We start from the raw sequence: 21,611 nt of genomic DNA, 5'->3' as shown, positions 1-21,611 counted from the left end.
ATGTGTGTGCTAATCGTTAGTTTAAACTCTATGCAGAATTAAGAAAATAATACCTATATTGCAATAAAGTGTAATAAAGGTCGGGTATTGATACTTATTTTCTGTTATGTTTTCCAAATAGCTACATGCTGCCTTACTGTGATTGCCATGGATTACAAATGCCAACTGATGGGTTCTTCATTCGTCAGGTGCACGTAATCGTGAACGGGTGGATTACTGTGACTGTTTTGTGGGACGATCGGCCAGGGTCCATGTGTCTTTACGCTGCACTAGCAATTAGGAGTAACATAACATCTTTTATGGTGGTCTAGGCATAAGTTGATGCAGATGACCTGGAATTCACAGTGGGACCCAAGCGGTTCCTTCATCAAAAACAAACACTTTGTGTATGGAAAAAGAAGAACGTGTGTCTCACAATTAACATTTTCGATCACGAGCAAAGAAACAAATTTGCAATTTGATTGAATATGGGAACAGTTGGATGTTCTCGGAGAGTTTATTGTGAAATAAAAGTACTTTACAAATTGTATACTGTTATTGTTTTCTTTTGAAGAGCAGTTTAATAATTTGAATTGTGACGTGGTAGGTTGTTAGTCACTGTGTGTTGATTTTTGGTTTCTGCGTCATGTCACGTAGGTGGTTATGGGCGCATTTGGCTACGCTGAAGAGGAACGTCACCGAGAAAGGTGTTCATTTTCACTAGGGTTGTGTAACGCTCACCTGATTCCCACGGAGGCGCCAATCTGTTCTGGACTGCTATGACCTCTTCTAAGGTGATGCGCAGGACTCGGAAGACGGACTGGACCGGACCCCCAAACCTCGCCTGTCTGGCCTGTAGAAGAATCCTTCTGTAGATGGAAAAGGGGATTAACTGTCTGCTGGATAATGTGTCAGATTCCCCCGTTCCCCATCTCACACTCCTCGAACCCCCTCCGCGATTCCCCGTAGAGTCTCACCTTAGAGTCTGAAAGGACGAGCTCTCCATCCTGCTTCCGATGCAGGGGCGCGTTGATTTCCAGTTACTTCACTGGATCTCGGGTTTGGTGAGTATTCAACTCCGCTTGACTTTTCCGATATGAGGCCGTAAGTATTCAGTTGCAAAAGTTCAAGCCTTAATTGTCCGTTGTCCTTTTCTCTATTTCAGATGTAGGATGAAGAATCCGCGTAGAGGAATGGATTTGCCGAAGGTAACTCTGGTGAGTCTTTTTGATGGATGGTTCCCTTAGTATCTTGCTTTCACCTACTAATGCATGTGTCTTTTTCCCCTTAGGGGCCGGGGTATGGCAGTGCCAAAGAAGCAGCGCCGACCCGAGGTGTGGAAAGATTGTCCCAACAAAAATCAGGTAAGTCTTAAGGTGGAAGAATCAGGCCTTCCTCAATCTGTTCCTTCGCTCACCTTTGTTTTGTCTCTTTTTCTCCTTAGGCGCTGAAAGGCGATGGATGGTGCCAATGGTGGCTGAAGAGCCCGAGGGCGCCTCATGAAGGTGAGTGGAACGCGGCGCTGCAGCGAGCGATGCGATGCGCTTCTAAAAATAATGTCTTTTCTCAGGATCATCGGAGTGATGGTTCCGGACTCCGGATGGAGGTAGGTAAAGTTCAATTATTCACCTTTCTCTCCTTTCCTTCCTTTTCAGGTGTTCCAGGTTGCAGGCGGGCGTGGCTGGAGCCAGGATGCAGGAGCAGACACGGTGAGCGTCCAGCTGCTAGATGCAGAACAACGCAAAGCGTGAGCTGCTGTCTGGGCGTGGTTTAAATAGCCCCCAAAGTAGTTCCAGGTAAGTATTCTTCCTCAGCCATGCCCGAGTGGTAAAATAGTCCCATAGGTAAAATAGTCCCTTTCAGACCTCAAGGAGGTCTGGATCCGGCAGCATGGTCTGCATCAGGTAAGTCCATCCAAGCACTCCCATAATGAGCCTGGCCGAAGGCGCCAGGACAATGTCCAAAGAGCCCCTATAAGGGGTTGCTGGGTCCCTCCCTGGGGACATGATGTCTGCTTTCGGGGACGCTGGCCTTGAACTGGCTTCCCGGGAGTAGGCATCATGACAGGTTGGTTATGTGAGGGTCAGTGGCAGGGCATATGATTTAGTGACGTTTGGCCAGTTCACGTTAGGCCGATGCAGCAATGGTTAACAATAGCACAAGATGGACGTGCCCTGTTGCCAGATTTCGTACATTTCTCAAAGAGGACAAATGCGGTAAAAAAGCTGATGTCAAAATGTTTGCGATAAATCAACGTATGTACAAAAATACATGGTCAAACCCTCGGGACAATAATATTTTGTGAGCATTGCACTTGTGAAACTTATGCGATAATGTTTGGGGAGGTGAGGGGTGATGATCATGGTTGGAATGAGTTTACAAAGTTTGTTGGAATTTTGTGCACAGCTTATATGATGATTGATTTGTGTAGTTTTGAAAAAATAAAACGTGGGTGGATTTACAGCAAATTTACGTAAGGCTCATTGGCAAGGATCGAGAAGCATGTTTTTTTTAGTGCCTGAGGGTAGGCTGTAGTCATGGGCAGTGGCCCGAATGTCGGGGTCATGGTATAAGGTCAAGATCTGGACAATGTGGCTACTGGCCATGACCAGAAGGGACAAAACATAGTATTAAAGTGGTCATGTCCACCTGGGACTGGCCTTGTCGTAAAGTTATTCGCAATTAGGATAGATTTGAAAGGGAAGAAAAATGTGCTTATGTTAATATGGTAAGAGGATTGTTTTTTCCCTCGTGGAGGCTGCCGTGGAAAGGGAAGATGGGCCTTGTATGGAACTGGTGCTTTCCTTTTCCATGGTGGTAATCTTGGAAAAGGATTTTATTCCTAAAGCGGGACGCTGCGTCCCAATATAGGATGATAAATCCTATTTTTTAGTAGCACGGGTTACCGCTTTGGAAACCTACGCTGGTAATGGCGTTCATCCCCCATTTTAGGGGCTGAAATGGGGGGTAATGGTCCAGAGACTTCATTATCCACCCTCGCTTCGCTTGGGCTGATTAATAGGGCTACTGGGCCGTTATCCACCATTCCAGTCCCTGGAACGGCGCATGAAAGCTACAATATTCACATTACTATAACAAAAAATGCAAATGACAATGTTGGAAAATCTTATTGCGTCTATGTATTTTACTGAGAAATACAAAGCAGATGGAGTCTATGCATTTTTTTTTACTTCTATTTTTTTAACTGTGAAAGGTCGTTCCTAAAGGAACATTTAGTTTGTTTTTGGATGGATTATTTTTTGGTAGGATAGCTAAGAACGAAAGGTGGGGACGGAAATGTGGGAAGAGGCACCAAACACTAATATGGAGGGGCAGATGGAAAATGGAGAAATGTTGTGCATGTGTTATTTCTAAGGTAGGGGGTAGTAGGGTGGCCAAGTGTCCCCGATTTTGCGGGTTTATCCCGCAATTAGGGACTCTGTCCCGCAGTTAGCAAAGTGGCTGTGCGGGACGTAGGTTGTCCCGACTTGCGTCAGACAACCTGCCTCTAGCACAGCCACTCTGCAAACTGAAGTGGCCATCTGCTCAGCACGGTGCTGCCGCCTGCTGCTTTCTTTCTCCGGGCGCCTCTGCAGGCCTGGCTCCTTTCGAGCGTACAGGTCGAGCTGTAACGCTCGGAAACCTGCCTTAATTCAAATGCTAATGCTTTGTTCCTGGGGTCGTAATGGTCATGTTTGCAGTTAAAAAACGGACCATCACTTCCCCAGGACAAAGCATTTGTATTTAAATTAAGGCAGGAATTAAGAGTCATTAAAAAAAAAAAATCAAAAAGAGGCGCGCCAAACGTGAATGACGTGACTTCATCACCGCCTTGTGGCCAAGTGTCCTGCAACAGACTATCAAAGAGTTGGCCAGCCTAGGGGGCAGTGTTTCTCATGCTGCTTGATTACAGCAGTGGTTTTGTCTCTTGGGGAGGAGGGATGGCGTTAGCTGATGTAATTTTAACGTAAATAGCTATTTTGCCAAAATTATGTACTGTGTACTAGATTGTTAATGGATGAGTATGGATAGGTGTTGGAGCTGTGCAAGGGAAATGTTGAAGTTGCAAGTTACCACATCAGTAGAAAATGTAGTTCCAAACTGTCCATGAAGCACAGATGTTATTGTGAAGTGCGTATGGGTTCTCGGACACGTCATCATGCTGTGCACAAGCATATGCTCATGTGGCATTCTCCGGAACGTGTGCAATGAAGTCAGATGTTCGTAGACATCATGGTTAAGTTGCGCTACTAAAAACCTATACAAATCAGTAAAAAAACGTTGTTAAAGGGACGTTATGGTTAAGTTGCGCTACTAAAAACCTATGACGTTCAGTAAAAAAACAGGAAAAAAGAGCATCAGACATGTGATGTCATCAGTGATGTCATCAATGACATTTGTGATGTCATCTTTGATGTCCTGGGTGTTAGTCTTAGCAATGCACGGTGGTGGCACGAGTTATGGTTGCTTAGCTTACCATAACTAGTGAATTCCAGGGGTTTTTCGGTTTTACTTGGAACCATAACGTTCATTAAACAACGTTTTTTTACTGAATTTCATAGGTTTTTAGTAGCGCAACTTAACCATAACTTCCCTTAAACAAAGTTTTTTTTTTTACTGAATATATATACACACACGCACACACACACACACACACATGCATTGATACTTTAGCCAGAGACAACAGAAATACAAAAAATAAAAAAATTGAGACACTAACCGATACGTCTGCAATAGTATTTTCCAATTAAAACAGATTGTGGTGTCATACTGCAAGACGTCATTGGAAATGACAACAATCTAAAGCATCTCTAACTGATATTGAACATCTAAATGCAGACATATTTAACGTCAGCTCACAACTTTAAACAGTTCAGAAAAAGATGGATGAGCTGTAAGCCTAGTGACACCATTGCTCACTTTAAAAAAGTATGTAAATATGAAAGAAAAATATGTCTCTCAAAAGACAACAGTACAGGAAATGACAGTGCTGGAGAGCATAGGTTATTATAAGACTTGAAAATGGCACGGCCACATATATGATGACAGAGTAGCAGCCACCAAGATGGGGAGATAAGCACTTCACAGAATAATAATGATTTCAGAACAAGAGAAAGAAGTACATTTCAACAATTCTTTAATTTAGATGGAGAAGGCTGTAAATACTTCCATAATACAATACAAACTGAATATAATGATTTTTCCAGTGCGCTGGGGACACATAGACATTAAAAATGAGAACGGAAACACATCAATGTGTCAGGCCTAATTTACAAACAGGATAGGAGCAATCCACCATTTTTAAGATCTTTCATTGTGATATATTAATTTATGGTGGAAGCAAGTGACTAGTTCCCAAATGACAGTAGCCTCCTACAAATATGCTCAAAAAGCCAGGAACTCTGAAAATGTGAATCAAAGGTACTATAAACATTTTTGTTCACCCTAAGTTACCTGGGGGCAACCAGAGGTGGACTCCCTGCTCACTGTGCTCAGAGAGGCCCAGCTCCACCTCACTGATGAGGCCCAGAAAGGCTGAAACACGTGTATGGGGTTGCTGTTGGTACTCTTGTTCAGAGGAGAATTGCCACAGCATTTCCGTGCTGGACTGCCCATGTGGGCGGGACAAAGACTTATATGCAAATGGTTATTTCCCATCTGTGAAAGGTACAGTGAGCAAAAAGCAGATGGCTGCGAACTCTCAAAGTGGTCAAAAACCACTGAACAGGTTATCATGATGTGTTCTTTTGAGAGAGGGGCACCTGCTACCTTTTTTGTAATTCTTCATTAAATACCTTTTAAGGTTGTGAAGGAAACATCATATATTCTTCAATTACATGTTTTAGAAGTCCAATCATACATTCAAACTGAAAGGGTCTGATTTCTCAACACATCAGATATACCAGAAAATGAGTGCACAATTAATTAGGGTGATCATTTAGTTGTGAGTCAGGTTGTAAGCAAAGGCAAATGAATAAACAAAAGCATAAACAGCAATGCTTATAGCAAGTATTGCATTGCTACAATGGGCAACATACAGATCCTACAGTTGCTTATGCAACATTATCATAGGAAATAGAAATGTCAGTGATGGAACATTTTGACAAGCATTATTTTTTTAATATTTGTATTTTGTACATTCACTTTTCTTACTAACAAATTGAATTTGTAGCACAGACATTGGATAATGATTACATTACAATCTTTATAGATTTAACAACCACTACACTATTGCATGGTGAAAATGTGAAGCAGTGATACACAAATATTTGTCACCTTATAGGAAAACTACAGGAGGCAAAAGGGATGGCATTACATTTTACTGTCTACTGGTAGACCTTCAAGATGTTATACTCCTTTTAAAGACAGCTATTGCATAAGAAACCCCACATGTGGATACAGAAGGCACATACTTCAGATATTTATTTCCATGTAGACAAACTTATTTTATTTTTAAATGGAGCAGGAAATAATATAAATAAAATATTTCTTGCAGTGGATTGTCAACAAGGCAGAGGCATGTGTTGAGATAACAATAAGTAAACATATACATAGATAAGATACATCTACCAGCCTTCTGTGAAGGTGTCGGAAATAAAATAAAAAAATACAAATTTAAGCAGGAATGAGGACATTCCACTGTGTGTGAGCCGCCATAATTGTTCCTATGCTTCTGAACAAAGCAAGTTGCACTACAGTGGTTACTCGAAGTATGATAACGGGAAACTGGACACATATATCAGACCCTGGAAAAAGGACAACAGTTATATAATTGGATTAATGTGTATCCAAGACCAAGGTGGGTCAGTATCAAATGATTATCAAACCGAGGTGAGGACAACTTCAGGATTTCAGTAATGTGCTTCCTCAAGCTTTATGAAATACAATCTGTTTCTGCTTGGCTCCAGAATCCTCCTCCACAATAAAGATTGATTGCAATGATTCTCCCATTTTCTGAGAGAAAGAGAACCCCTTCCACAGAGAATCATGAAAACTGCAAGGCAGTCAAGAACATTGTTTCTAAACTGCTCATTCAAACTGATTTTTAAAATACATGTTCACCTCAAAGAATTCATCAATTTCTGCTAAATGAAACCATAATGAAAAGTTGATAGACAAACAACAGCTACTATTGCATCAACAACATTACTATGATATGTTTTATATATATATAATTTATTGTGACTTAGTTTACAATGAAACTTTACACATAAAATATACCTTAAATAGGAACAAAATTATAATGAGAAAACCATCAGTAATTAACAAAAACGTTGCATAAGAAATTACCAAGAAAGACAATACATTAAATTCTAAATATACATTTTCTAAAAACCATATAAAACAGCTTCATTTTAAGTTCACATTTACAATAGTTCAGGAACCAGATCTAACCACATCCTACCGTATATTCTCCAATAAGAGTTTCCGATGGAATATCAATCTAATTTCAGTGTTGTTACAATTCCTATATAAATAGGGGCCTGTATTAGCCAACAGCCCCTCATGGATTTCAGCGATGGCTATACATCAACTCCTCTTTATATCCTCCTATATGGTTATATTAAGTCTTGTTTCCACCTTCAGCCAAACATTGTACAGTGCCATCATGAGCCTTATACTGTTGGAGTTAATACAGTGATGCCAAAATAGCTCCTCTTTAATGTAACCTTGGTTATGCACAAGCTGACCCAAGCCAAGGTTTATGGTACTTAACATTTTGTGACATTCAGTCAATACATGTCTGGCCGTTTCTAGCTGATTCACTCCTTTACATAACCGGCAAAGCCGTAATTCTGGGGGGATCATGTCTCTTCTGCCTGTTATCATTAAAGTAGGTAGTTGTTCTAGCCTTAGAAGTAATATGAATCGTCTAAGTCTCCTATCTGGGCATAAATTGAGATAGCTCTGCAGATTTTTATAGTTATACAGTCTATACTGGACAAACTGATAGCTTTTCAGCTTCTGGAGATGAGCGTAATTCTCCAGCCAGTCCCAGAGCTCTATGCGTTTAACCAGAGCCCTTTGCATTTCTACAGTTACACTACCCTCCCTTATTTGCCACCCAATGGTCGTCAGGAATTTAGACATTTGCTCCTTCAAGGGGCACGAGGATTTATCCTTCAAAATCTCTAGGTAAACCGCCTTGAGTAGCCCATTCTTAGTCTCATCCCTCATTCTCAAATAGAGTAGGGCTCGCTTTTTTAGTACTATCGCTTTCAATGAGGTCAGCCCCAGTTCCAGTCTTAATATTGCCATAGGGATTCCCGGTGGTAGGCCCAGGATAGCGCGCCAAAATTTCCCCTCAATCACCTGGAGCCATTTCAGGTCAGAGTTGAGGAGGGCTTCAAGACCATAGGTGATCATAGGGGATAATACCTGCATGTACAGTTGTCTCGTGCCCCAGATGATGAATCCCCCCTAATTTAGTGTGAATCTATGGAACAGTGCAGTCAGTTGGGATGCCTTTACAATGCGTGACTGCTTGCAGAGTTCATAATCGCCGATACTCTCAAATTCTATACCTAGATAGCGGTAATGAGGAGAATAGGCAATGGTATCTGAACCAACTCTGAGCTGTACACGAGTGGTGTTCTTGTTGGTAAATCTCATTGCCTTAGTTTTTTCCAGATTCATTTTGAGGCCGTTCCTCTCGGCGTATTCCCACAGAGCGATGGCCGACCTTCGAAGCCCACTAACAGTGTGGTCCAGTATAACCAGGTCGTCCGCATAGGCCAGGACAGGGCAGATGGAATCTCCTATTTTCGGTGGGCAATTTGTCGCAGCCCTAATGGCCTCCGGGATGTCATGTACGTACATATTATAGATCAGCAGGGCCGTGACACAGCCTTGTTTGACCCCCTTATTTTGGAGCACACTTCTAGTAGTGTGTCCTTCCTGGTCTAATTTTACTTTAGCAGATGTGTTCTGATGGAGTAGTCTGAGATAATAGGTCAGGCCCTCCGGGCAGCCCATTGCTTTTAACTTCGGCCAGAGGGCCTCTCTGGGAATAGAGTCAAATGCCGCTGAAAAGTCTATATAGAGGGCATATAGTGGTGGTTGCCCTCCTGATCTGGCTTGTGTTCTCAGAAGGTCCAGGACCATGATGTTGTGTGCCGTAGAATACCCTTGCCTAAAGCCACTCTGGAATTTACAGAGATTATCAGATTGCTCTACCCAGAGCTGCAGCTCCTTTAAAAGGAGAGAGGCAAATAGACATCCAGCATTGAGAGCAGTCTATAATTGCTAGGATCCGCTCGATTACCCTTTTTGAATACTGGTATGAGCACCGCTGTTTGCCAGGATCGGGGTATTCTCCCTTCTTTTAAGATCTTTTTAAACATTATAGCTAACAGGGATGCCCAGAATTCAGGATGCGCCTTCATCACAATATTTGCTAGGCCATTTGGGCCCGGGGCTCGGGAGGATTTTAAATCTGAGATTGTATTCAGCACCATTTGATATGTCACATTAAATGGAGGGTTTGACGGCCTATTGATCAGTGTATGGGGTTCCTCTGTGTCTGCCTTGGAATTCCTATTTTCGAGGAAAGCTATCCATGTTTCAGCATTAATAGGGTTAGCTAATTTGCCTTGTACAGTACCTCGCGCATCACCCAGCAGAGCCCAGATATTACGTGTTTTGCCTGTACAGATCGTGTTTACTAATCTTTGCCAGGCCATGATTTTGTCTAATTTCCGTTTGGCCTTGATCATAGCTCTATATTTGTTTTTAACGCTCCTAACCTTAATAAAATATAGGTCTGAAGGGTAGGCTTGTCTCTTGGCCAGCCGGAGTTCTGCTCTACGCTCTCTCTTCAGGTTTCTCATAGCTATGTCAAAGGGTGGCTTTTTCCTACCACAGCTAATCATAGATCCCGTACGACAGACCGCATGTTTCTTAGCAAAGGTGCAGATCCAGTGTTCAATGGCGTCGCTCGACATCTCCTGGAAGTTCGATAGCAAGTTTAGATCAATGTTAACCAAAGCTGCCACCGCAAGAGCGACATTTTTATCTGACCAGCTGATCCTACTGCCAGCTTTATTTGGCACGATGTTACCCACGTTGATACTAGGAGGGGCTTTTGTCCCGATATTCAATTTGCATATGAGTGTAGCATGATCACTCCACTTATTAGGGGTTATTTGCAAATCCTCCACTATCTCATACAGACTAGGGGAAACAAAAATGTAGTCTATGGTACTTCTTGAAATGCCATTGGACCAGGTGTTATTACCTGGAGAGTCGCTCACAGTTTTACCATTAAGCATTTCAATGTCCCATAGGTCAAACAAATGTTTCCATCCTTGGCCTTCGGGATCATTTTTTTTGGTATGTTGCATATAATTTTTAGCTTTTAACTTAGGGTTATAGGACTTCCCTTTGTTACCGCTCATGTGGCAGTTGAAGTCTCCAACCACTATTACCCCAGTGTTCCCAAGTTTTAGCAGCCAGGTAGCCAATAGATTTTGTAAGGCCTCCTGGAGTTGTTCTCTTATTAGTGCACTCGGGGGGTTATATAGACTAACTAGTAGCAAGTGATCCATTCCTGTCTGGTTATTATAATCGACCTCAACTGCCATCAAATTACTGGGACAATCAGTTTTCACTAATTTAGAACCAAACATGTTAGCCACCCCAATGATAAGTCCGCCATAGGGTCTTCCCTTTGTACCTTTATTAGCAGCCCTTTGATAAATGACAAAGCCATCCAAAATCAATGGCTCCATAGCCCAAGTTTCTTGAAGGCAAAAACAACTATGATTATCTAAAATCTTAATAGAGCCCTCAGTTGACAACAAGTGAGCAGAACCCCTACAGTTCCAGGAGAGAATAGACATATCTCATTGCTTTAGCAGCACTTCAGGTAGTGAATCCGCAAGCCATTTTAATGCTTGTTGTATGTCTGAGATGTCTTTTTTTCCTTCAGAGAAATTGGGGCGGGGGTTGGTTTCAGCTGTCAGATCTATCTTAGCGGGCAGTTGTCTTAGATCTGGTTCATTGAGATCGGCATCAACCTCCACATCAACCGCTTTCAATTCGGTCTTATAGTTCCTTAACAATGTCGCGGTAGATAGGAACTTGCAATGCAATGCTGAGACCTGAGGATTAGGGCCTTTTAGTGGTTCCACGAATTAGAAATCGTCTGACTTGAGGACCCTCAGTTGTGGCACATAGCTCAGTCTAATTAACAATTCTGAGCGAGAGAGCCATTTTGAGTTTTCACTTAGATATAAATTCTTTATAAGACATATATGATTTCCTTCCATGGTAGATGTAGATTCGGTGGGACGAGTTATGATAGGTGTTGCTGATAACTCTAATGGACTCCCGAGATTGTCCTTGTCCACAATCTCCGGCCCTTCCCTCGGATTCTCCTGCTCACATATATCCTCCACCTCCTCAGTCTCAATCATTTTTTCTCTGTCAGATATTAGCCAACTAGTCAAGCAGCCCTCACCACTGTTCTTCCTTTTCTTTGCTCTGGCTGCCCGTTTTTTGGCTTTCTTTGAGGGGTGTCCGGCGGATTCCTTAACAGACTTGAAGATGGCCATTTCTTTAGCTCTTTTAATCCCCGCTGCCCTCCTGGCCATTCTGCGTTGCTTACGCGAAAAGAATGGTTCTTCGTTTTCTTTGTCTGTCACCATTGCCGGGCTTTGTAGCTCTTCAGAATGATGTTCTTCACTTATGTCCGCCAGTTTTATGGCTTCCGATAGATTGGACTCTGCTGATTGATCAACTTCAGCAGTACCCTCTACTTTCTCTCTCGCGGCCATCTCTAAGGTTAGGGCATTTGAATTATCCAGAATTCTCCCCGTCATTTTTAGTAAGACCTTAAGGGCAAATTGCAGTGATGCAACTGAGGACTGGATCTCAGCAATCTCTGTCGCTCCCGGATAGGTATCAGCCAGGCATTCACTATCAGCTATGGGGCTGTCTTCCATAGAATCCATCGCCAAATTTGGTGATGCTGATAGTCTGCCCATGCATTCAACTGGGGTAGGGGATACTAATAGAGTATTTCTCTGCTTATTAGCATTGGCGCAGTCCATGTTGGTAGGTATCGCTCCTGAGGCAGGAGTTATTTTCCTTTGAATATTAAGACATAGTTCCAATAATGAATTATTGTCAATGTCATCGTAATTAGAGGCACATAGGGATCCTTCATTAGAGGGCACAAGAACCAAGGCTTTCTCAATCGTGGTAGAATTCGTTTCAGGAAGTGGATTTTGTGGAAAAAACTCAGTGATCCTTCCCTGGTCCGCAGGTATTTCGTTCTTAGCTTTCTTTCTGGGTTTTACCCGCACGGTAGGATTGTTCGAGGGACTCTTAGCTGTCTCCATTCCCTTGGTTCCTCTAAGATTATACTTTAACTGTGTAGTTCTCTTCTTCGGAGGCATACGGGTTTTCACAAGTTAGCGCCCTCCGCACTTAGATATCACAAGGGACAATATCAAGAAAAAGGTATAGTGACTGCTGGAGAAGGATTATCAACCCCTTCACCCCAGAGGAAATGGGGAGGGATTGGCCACCGTTATCCAGACAGTCCCTCTCACCTGGGGCCAGAGAGATTGCTCACCACTCACAGTAGCACAACATGCCCAGGATCAAAGGCCTAGGCCCGCAGTCTCCTGAGCGTATGACCTTGAGGCCCGATTGTGTATGTTGGGCAGCACTGGCCCCACTACTCAAATTTAACAAAAAAAAATGGTCACAAGGTATGAGTATGGGATCCAACAAAGTTCCCACGAAAGCCCCACTGTTCAAGGAAGGTGGTAGTTTCCGCTCAGATCGAGGTTAATAGGGCGCAGAAACTCTACACCAGATTATCATATTATCACAGCTGGCACTCTGATTTTACTATGCTGACAAACGCGAGCATAGCGCCCAATGAGCCTCAATGGTGACTATATGAGGATCAGATGCGGAGAGCGTAAGGTGTAGCCCCAGGGATATGCCTCACAGCTCACCACTCACCTCCAATATTCACAGCAAATCCCTCGTGATGCTGTATCACCATATTCCATGTATATGGGAGTCGGCAGGAGAGAGCACGGTGCCCAGCCTCCTTAATCAGCTCCGGGACTCCCCTCGCCGGATTCGTGGTCACCGTCCCCGTCCTTTTGCCTCTCCGCCTATACAGCCTATACAGCAGCTCCCGTGGGCGTAGGGGGACCAAGGACCACGCGGTGACTCGTCATGCAGTCACTCGTCTGCTGCCACGAGCTTCGGGAGCCTCCGTGTCAAACCAGCCGCACCTCCGTCGCTCCACCGCCGCTCCGCGCTCCGTTAGAGGAAAGGACCCTGCGGCGTGGAGAGAACGTGCGTACCCGAGCAAGGAAGTCGTGTCAAGCCGCACCTCGTATCGAACTCAGAGTACCCAGTACTGCGCTGTGAGAGGCCGCTTCCGTCACATCCAGTTGCAGATTCTCATACCAGTGCCTGATATGTTTTAACAGGCACCAGAAATACAAAATAGCCTAAAACAACCCAATAAATTAAAAAAAAATATATATATATATATATATATATATATATATATATATATATATATATATATATATATATATATATATATATATTCAGTAAAAAAACTTTGTTAAAGGGATGTTATGGTTCCAAGTAAAACTGAAAAACCCCTGAAATTCGCCAGTTATGGTAAGCTAAGCAACCATAACTCGCGCCACCACTGCATACTTCGCAAGGTTGTACCTTGCGAAGAGCGTAGTAGGTTGATTGCCTCTACTTCATCCTCCATTTCTGATCCTGTCACCACAAAGAACACCTCTGTGGGACAGCGTCTTCCTCAAGCTGCCTCACAGGCCATACAGAATTCTGATGACCCTTACCTTTCAAGGGTCACAGTTGTATGTATGTACTGTGACACAGTACTCTGCAGGGGGGAGTGACTTCGGAGTGCTTTTGAGACTATTGTCTCAGAGCACGAGAAGACCTGCTCACTACCCAAATAAAACCCACTCTACATCTTCTTCTCTCAGCTTGCCCTTTCTTATACCTGTGGTTGGTGTCCCCCCTTTTACCCTCCTTTACCCTCCTCTCCTAGTGTGTCATGTATAAAAAACCAAAAAAAATAGAAAATAACAAAAATAAAAAAAAAATAAGTCTCTTTTCAGAGCCGCCTTTCACAGTTAAAAAATAGAAGTGAAAATAAATAAAGCAGGGCCCTTTGTATATCTTAAAAGTCTGTGGACAGTTCGCAAACATAAAAAAAATTGGGGTGCTACCCTATTGTAACCATTGCATTGTTCTCTGGGAGCAAGTGGTGGCTCTGAAAAGAGCCTTTTGGAGGTGTTTGTATGTCAAAAATTATAAATAGTTAACACCTACTTCAAAATGGATGCTGTATTTCTAAAAAAGGTCGCAATGCATTTTGTACGTTTCTCAGAAAAATCTGATTGCCAGCATAAATAAGATGGACTCCATCTCTGCGAAAAATGTATGTACTACGAAACATAATATTTTCATTGTGAAAAGAGGACATGCCAAAATCTCTTAGGAAAGCACAAACAGCCTTATTGACATTACGCCTTGCTTTCTCCATTTGTGGACCACATGAGAAAGAACGAAGCCACATTTGTCTCTGCGCAATCCGTGAAAAAATTACTTTGGAGTTTGGAAACATGTCCATGATCTTCTGAAGTCCTTCTTTCATTGCAAATTGCAATGAAATTCCAGACACATGTCCTAAACTGTTCCCTCCACAATGAATTACAATTATGTCTGGATGTTCCACTATCTTCAAAGTTGCACAGAGAGGTAGCAAGTCCAACCACTTCTTTCCACGCACTCCATGCCAGTGCACTTCCACATGTGGGAATCCAAGATCTATAGATACTCCACAGCTATGCACCTTCAACCAATGTATCCATGAGTCTCCCAAAATCCACACAATCTGTTTTTTGAAACACTCAGCCATAGCTATCTGTTCTTCTCTCAGCAAAAAGAATATCTGGGAAAACCTCTCCTAGCACAACACACTTACTAAACTTTACTGACCAATCCTTTGCTACATTCATTCTCATTTGCATGCCTCCCAACCCCAAATTCCCTGGATGTAATACGCGGTGTCCTAGAACTACCGCCATGTCCGCGAACATATCGTAACATGGACAGCCCTTCTACCATTTCCACTTCACTCTCTGTGCCATTCCCTCATTGGATGTAGCTAAGAAATCACATGACCATCCACCAATCAAATCCAAGACCTCTACATGTAACTGCATCATCATAGATCAACACTGCAAATGTACGGTGAATCTCTCGGAGTACAAGTCTCATACCATTGGCAAGCATGATCTACGAGAAATACTATACAAGTCTCCAAGATTTCTACTTGCAGCTTGGTCCATATCCATATGCATGAACACAAACTACAGGTATGCATATTTTCTATACAGTACATGAACACATTTTCTAACCGACTTTTACCTTGTATAATCTGTAAAATGAATCTACGATCATTTTTTCATTGTCCTAAAATGAACTGTGACTTACAAACCTTTATACCATTTAATTTCTTCACACACACACACATGCAAATAATGTTAAACCAACATTTTTGAAATAAAATATATAGACTACATACAATCAAACACAATTACATGCACACTCTATGATCACATCTCAAACAATAATATTTGTACAAACACATAATTGGTTTTAATTTTTTCAATTTATATAATTACTTACATTTATATAGGACAAGCAGGCTATGACATTGACTCACTATTATGTGGAAAAGCAGGCTATGACATTGACTCACTATTACATGGAAAAGCTTAGTTACAGGAATAGTGGTATACAGTGGTACATTATGAATTTCACAAGCCATAGTAAAGATATTTTCTTTCCTACAGTTAGTCATAAGATAGCTTTAATGGTTTTGAGGAAGGCGCTGAGCATTTAAATTTAAAAAATCTATGTCTAAATTAAAAACAGTGCTATATACAAACCAAATTACTAATTTCTTTCTTTTACAATTGCAGTGAAGACCATTCTCCAGAAAAGAAGCAGCCAAATTTGAAGTACAAAGAACAACTAAGAAGCAAACAGCTCATTTTAGAAAAAAAGTAAGTAGAAGGTTACCATAATATTTGAATTATTACTCAAACACACTCTAACACACTGTAAGGTTAATTGATGCTATTTCTGTGCCTATGACTATGACTCATATGGAGACGCTTTCAAAGCAAATGAAAGCAGTATAACTGATGTAAACTTTGCACAGTACAAAACAATGTTGCACAATGAACAGCAACACGAAGAAGAACTCCAGGCCCAACTAGATAAGGACACTCCTGACAGTAGTAAACCTTCTGTCACAGGAAGCCAAGAACCACTGGGAGACCCACTAAAAACAAATGAGGCAGAATTAGCTATGATAGAAAACACCTTGTGTCAGTATGAAGATAAAGAAGACTTAACTATACGACAATCAAACCTAAACAATGAGCAACATAGCATTTTTCAAGAAGTAACAAAAGAAATTGCACATGGTGTACAACATGAAAACAAAGAATCCACCTGTCAAAATTACAAACCTATACTATTGTATGTCAGTGGTGAAGCTGGTTCTGGCAAAACATTCCTAATCAAAATCATCAGTAAGTTCCTGCAACAATTGACAAACAGCAAACTGTCAGCTGTTGTCACTGCCCCCACAGGTTTAGCTGCCTACAACATAGGTGGTGTCACTTTACACCGATTACTACTCCTGCCAGTAGAACACCAAAACAAATTAGATTATAACAAACTTTCTGCAGAAGCTGCAATGGAACTACGCAGAGTATTGAAACAAATGAAAATGCTACTAATAGATGAAGTGAGCATGGTGTCCAACCTAATATTGGCTTTGATTCACCTCATATTACAAGAAGTACTCAAAACAAACTATGAAGACCTCTTTGCAGGAAAACACATTATTGTTTTCAGAGATCTTCTTCAATTGACACCAGTAAAAGGTGAGCCTATTTTTAAAACATTAGGACACAAACTCTGCCGTAAAACTGTTGGCAGCATTGGAAATGTCAACCTTTGGCAACATTTCCAATACAGAGAATTAACAGAAAACATGTGCCAATCTGCAGATCTCACTTATGCCAACATCTTAAAAAGTATCAGAGTTGGTATACTTTCTAAAGAAGCAGAAGCAATATTGAAAACCCAGCACATTCATGCACTTTATGGTGATAATGCATGTGCTACAGATGTTATGGAACAATTAGCCCATAAAAATGTCAATTGTATGGCCTTAATGCCAACTCTTGAAAGCTGTTTCAAATTCAATGAAATAATGTTAAGTAAAGAAATGCAACCAATAATGGAAATTAGCGCCACAGACAAACTAGATGTACATGGAATGACACTACCTATGTGTGACCAAGCCACAACAAGACTAAATAGTTTAGAAAAATCAATCTCAAACACAGCAGGCTTGGGAAAGATATTAAAATTATCCTTAAATTGCAGAGTAATGCTGAAAAGTAACCTTGACGTGGACCAAGGACTAGTTAATGGAGCACTGGGTAGAGTTGTTGGCTTTCAAACATACCCACGTGACAACAAAATTCAGTTTGTCAATATTCTCTTTGACAAACTTTCAGAAGTAAAAAGGATAGGATGCTGTTGGTACTCTTGTTCAGAGGAGAATTGCCTAGCATTTCTGTGCTGGACGGACAAAGACTGATATGTTTGGGCTGTGTCTTCTCTGTGAAAGATAGTGAGCTAAAGACTCTGGGTAAGTCTCTCGTAACCAGGACTAATGTCTGGCAGAGAGACTCCCAGGACCCCCCCTTGTCAATTTGCATATTTAAGTAACTTTGGGTCTCACCCTAAGTTACTAGGGGAATCCAGACGTGGACCCCTTGCTCACTGTTCTTAGAGAGGCACAGCTCCTCCCTACTGATGAGGTCCAAGCAGACTAAAACAGGTGTCTGGGGATGCTGTTGGTACTCTTGTTCAGAGGAGAATTGCCTAGCATTCGGTGCTGGACTGCCCCAGGGCAGGACAAAGACTGATATGTTTGGGATATTTCTTCTCTGTGAAAGATAGTGAGCTAAAGACTCTGGGTAAGTCTCTCGTAACAAGGACTAATGTCTGGCAGAGAGACTCCCAGGACCCCCTTGTCAATTTGCTTAATGGCAGCTCTTGGAAACTGTTTCAAATTCAATTAAATAATGTTAAGTAAAGAAATGCAACCAATAATGGAAATTAGCGCCACAGACAAACTAGATGTACATGGAATGACACTACCCATGTGTGACCAAGCCACAACAAGACTAAATAGTTTAGAAAAATCAATCTCAAACAGAGCAGGCTTGGAAAAGATATTAAAATTATCCTTAAATTGCAGAGTAATGCTGAAACGTAACCTTGACGTGGACCAAGGACTAGTTAATGGAGCACAGGGTACAGTTTTTGGCTTTCAAACATAGCCACGTGACAACAAAATTCAGTTTGTCAATATTCTCTTTGAAAAACTTTCAGAAGTAAAAAGAATAGGACGCTCAACAGCTCGATTCCTTCTCTTCAAAGACATGTATGTACGCAGAGAACAATTTTCTCTAACTCTTGCATACGCAGTCACCATTCATAAATCACAAGGTCTTACCCTAGACAAAGCAATGATAGACATTGGTAACACAGTCTTTAAAGAAGGCATGAGCTACGTAGCACTATCACGCTTACGTACACTTTACAGTCTATTTCTAATCAACTTTGATGCAAGTAAAATAAGCGCTGATATTCCTTGCATTTTAGAATAAAATAGACTTCGCTCACTATACACCCCCCATCTAAACACATATTAGGCCTCATTACAAGTGCACCGGTCCAGAGTTAACACCGCTGTTAAAACCATACCGGCACCGCTTCCACGTCCGCCGAATCATGACCCACGTCCCCGGAAATAGCACCTCCCCAAACCGCCACCGCGGAGTAAAGGTCCCCGGAAAATCCACCTGCACGGAAACCGCCCCGTTACCGGCAATACGAAACACCGCAAGCATCACAACTAGCACGGACACGGAAACACCGCCAGAAAAATTGCGTTAAAACCGTGATCACGGAGGCGGTACTGCCGCCACCGCGAACAAGACGTTAAACAGTGCCTGCTGAACTGAATCAGGGCACAGGTGCACTGAATCAGCCCAGCTGGACCCAGCAGCACACTGGGAGCCTACAAAAGGGCCACACCCAGCCAAACACAACACAGAAACATGCAGGCAGCAGCTCTAGTAGCACTGGGACTGGGCCTACTCAACCAACAGGCAGCACTGCACATGATGGCAGTAATGGTGCAGAGGAGGAGGCGGGGCGGAGGAGGCGTAGGCGCCAACCAGCCAACCCTGCACCCATGGCCAACCCCATTGTCCATCCGGCACAACCCCGCAGGCAGCCAGCAATACCACGCATCAGGGCCTCACCCTGGAAACTTACCCCTGGACAGATCCACACACTATACCAGCTGGACTGTCCCACAATCCTGTACATCACTGCCATGATTGAGGACAACATCAGCAGCCACATAGACACCCCCACCGCCACCCCCCCTCCTGAAGGTAGTGTCTGTGCTGCATTTCCTTGGCACTGGCACCTATCAACACACGGTCGGTGAGCTGCACGGCATATCACAACCCAGTTTTTCGAAAATCCTGGTCCAGGTACTGGATGGCCTGTTGCGCCATGTGTCCGAACACATAGCCCTACCCCGTACCCTCCCCGAGGTCATTGCCACCAAGTTGGCATTCCATGCCATAGCAGCCACGCCAAATTGCATTGGTGCAGTCGACTGCACCCACATCGAGCTGACAGTACCACGTGCAAATTGATATGGTCTTCCGCAATAGGAAACAGTACCACTCACTGAATGTACAGATGGTATGTGATGCCATACAACTGATTACACACTGCTCCGCACGTTTCCCAGGCTCAACCCATGACTCAATGATACTGCGCAATTCCACGCTGCCACGGTGCATGGAACGCTATGCTGGACAAAACACCTGGCTATGACCCTGTTGAAGTGGTGTGTGTGTCTCCAGGACAATGGGGAATGTGAGTGTGGCTCTGTGACCGCACATGCACCACGGCACCTGCCATCAACCAGATAGATTGCGTATCACAAACATCACGAAGTAAGACATGACAGGTCACCACTGTGTGCCCGTACACACCCTGCCACATGACACACACAGCCGATACTTCCACTGTCCCATACTCCTTGTGCCACTGCTAACACCCACCCACAAATGGGAAACTGACCTCCCAATGCACATGAGGCCTGTACATGAGTCGTCCTGCACTAACTACTACACAATGAAGTGACTCTGCCATGTGTGCACAGCACTGCACTATGCCATAATCACAATCAAATGTCACCCACAGGTCAGAGTACACGTGCACGTACATGTGTAGGCCGATATCCAGTTGGCTGCATCCACTGTGATGCCCAATAATCACTTCCAACCACTGCATGGCACATATGCATGAATGAACAATGATACAAGATAGCACAGCATCAGGTGAAGACATGATACCACAAACACTGACATATCCCCCCATCTCCATCCCATGTAGGTGATGCTGGATATGCACTCACACCATGGCTGATGACACCTGTACGGAGACCAAGGAACAGGCATGAATAGGCATACAATAGGGCACATATCCGCACACGTGGAATGATTGAGAAGACATTTGGACTGCTGAAGGCCCGGTTCCGCTGCTTGAGAAGATCTGGTGGGGCATTGCTGTACAGCCCAGTGAAGACGGGTAAAATCACACTGGTATGTGCCATGCTGCACAACATCTGCCTCCGCAGGAACATCCCAATGCCACCAGACGGAGATGAAGAAGATGGAGACGGAGATGGGGAAGGGGATGGGGATGGGATGGCACCACCTCCCCCTTGGGGGCCACATGATGGCCAAAGAGAACGGGATGAACTGTTTTGCATCTTCTTCTGAGACACAGCACATTCACAGCAATGCATGCACATGATGATGACAATAAATGATTTGCAGTAGTGCAAATGAAATGTTAGATGTCCACACATGTATGCTTAGATTTAAAATGAAGATGTATTGAAGAATTGACAACAGGGAAGGAGGTGCAATGGTAATGGAAACTCTACACCCGTGCCCACCCACCGCCCAAACGTACCCACCCCCACCCATGCCCCAATGTCCAAACACCCAAAACGACCTCCCCCACCACCCAAACATACCCTCCCCTCACACCCTTCAAGTCCACATGTGTCCTGCAGTATCCCGCACACATGCCTTCACTTCCGTGTGCGCTTCTGTGCTTGTGTATCCTTGCCCGAGAGCCCCGTTAGGCGACTCGAGCGCCTCCTTGGACTGTCAGTAGAGGAGCTGGATGGGGTGGTGGTATTTGATGGCACCGAATCAGGTATGGATGGCATACGGGCAATATTTGCCTGTTGCCCAATCAACAGGCTCTCTATGATCCTGGAGGTGTTATCATTGCCCTCCCGCACATGGCGTGCCAGGGTGACAATAGTGCTGGCAAAGCATCCTATTGACCTTGACAGTCGACGCACTGACGTGCTGTAGCACTCCCTTTGCAGCCGAGATTCCTCAAGCTGCCTC

The sequence above is a fragment of the Ambystoma mexicanum genome, chromosome 9 (assembly GCF_040938575.1).
Source record: "Ambystoma mexicanum isolate Mex_15411 chromosome 9, UKY_AmexF1_1, whole genome shotgun sequence".
NCBI lineage: Eukaryota > Metazoa > Chordata > Amphibia > Caudata > Ambystomatidae > Ambystoma > Ambystoma mexicanum.
Note: the sequence above shows the minus strand (reverse complement) of the source record.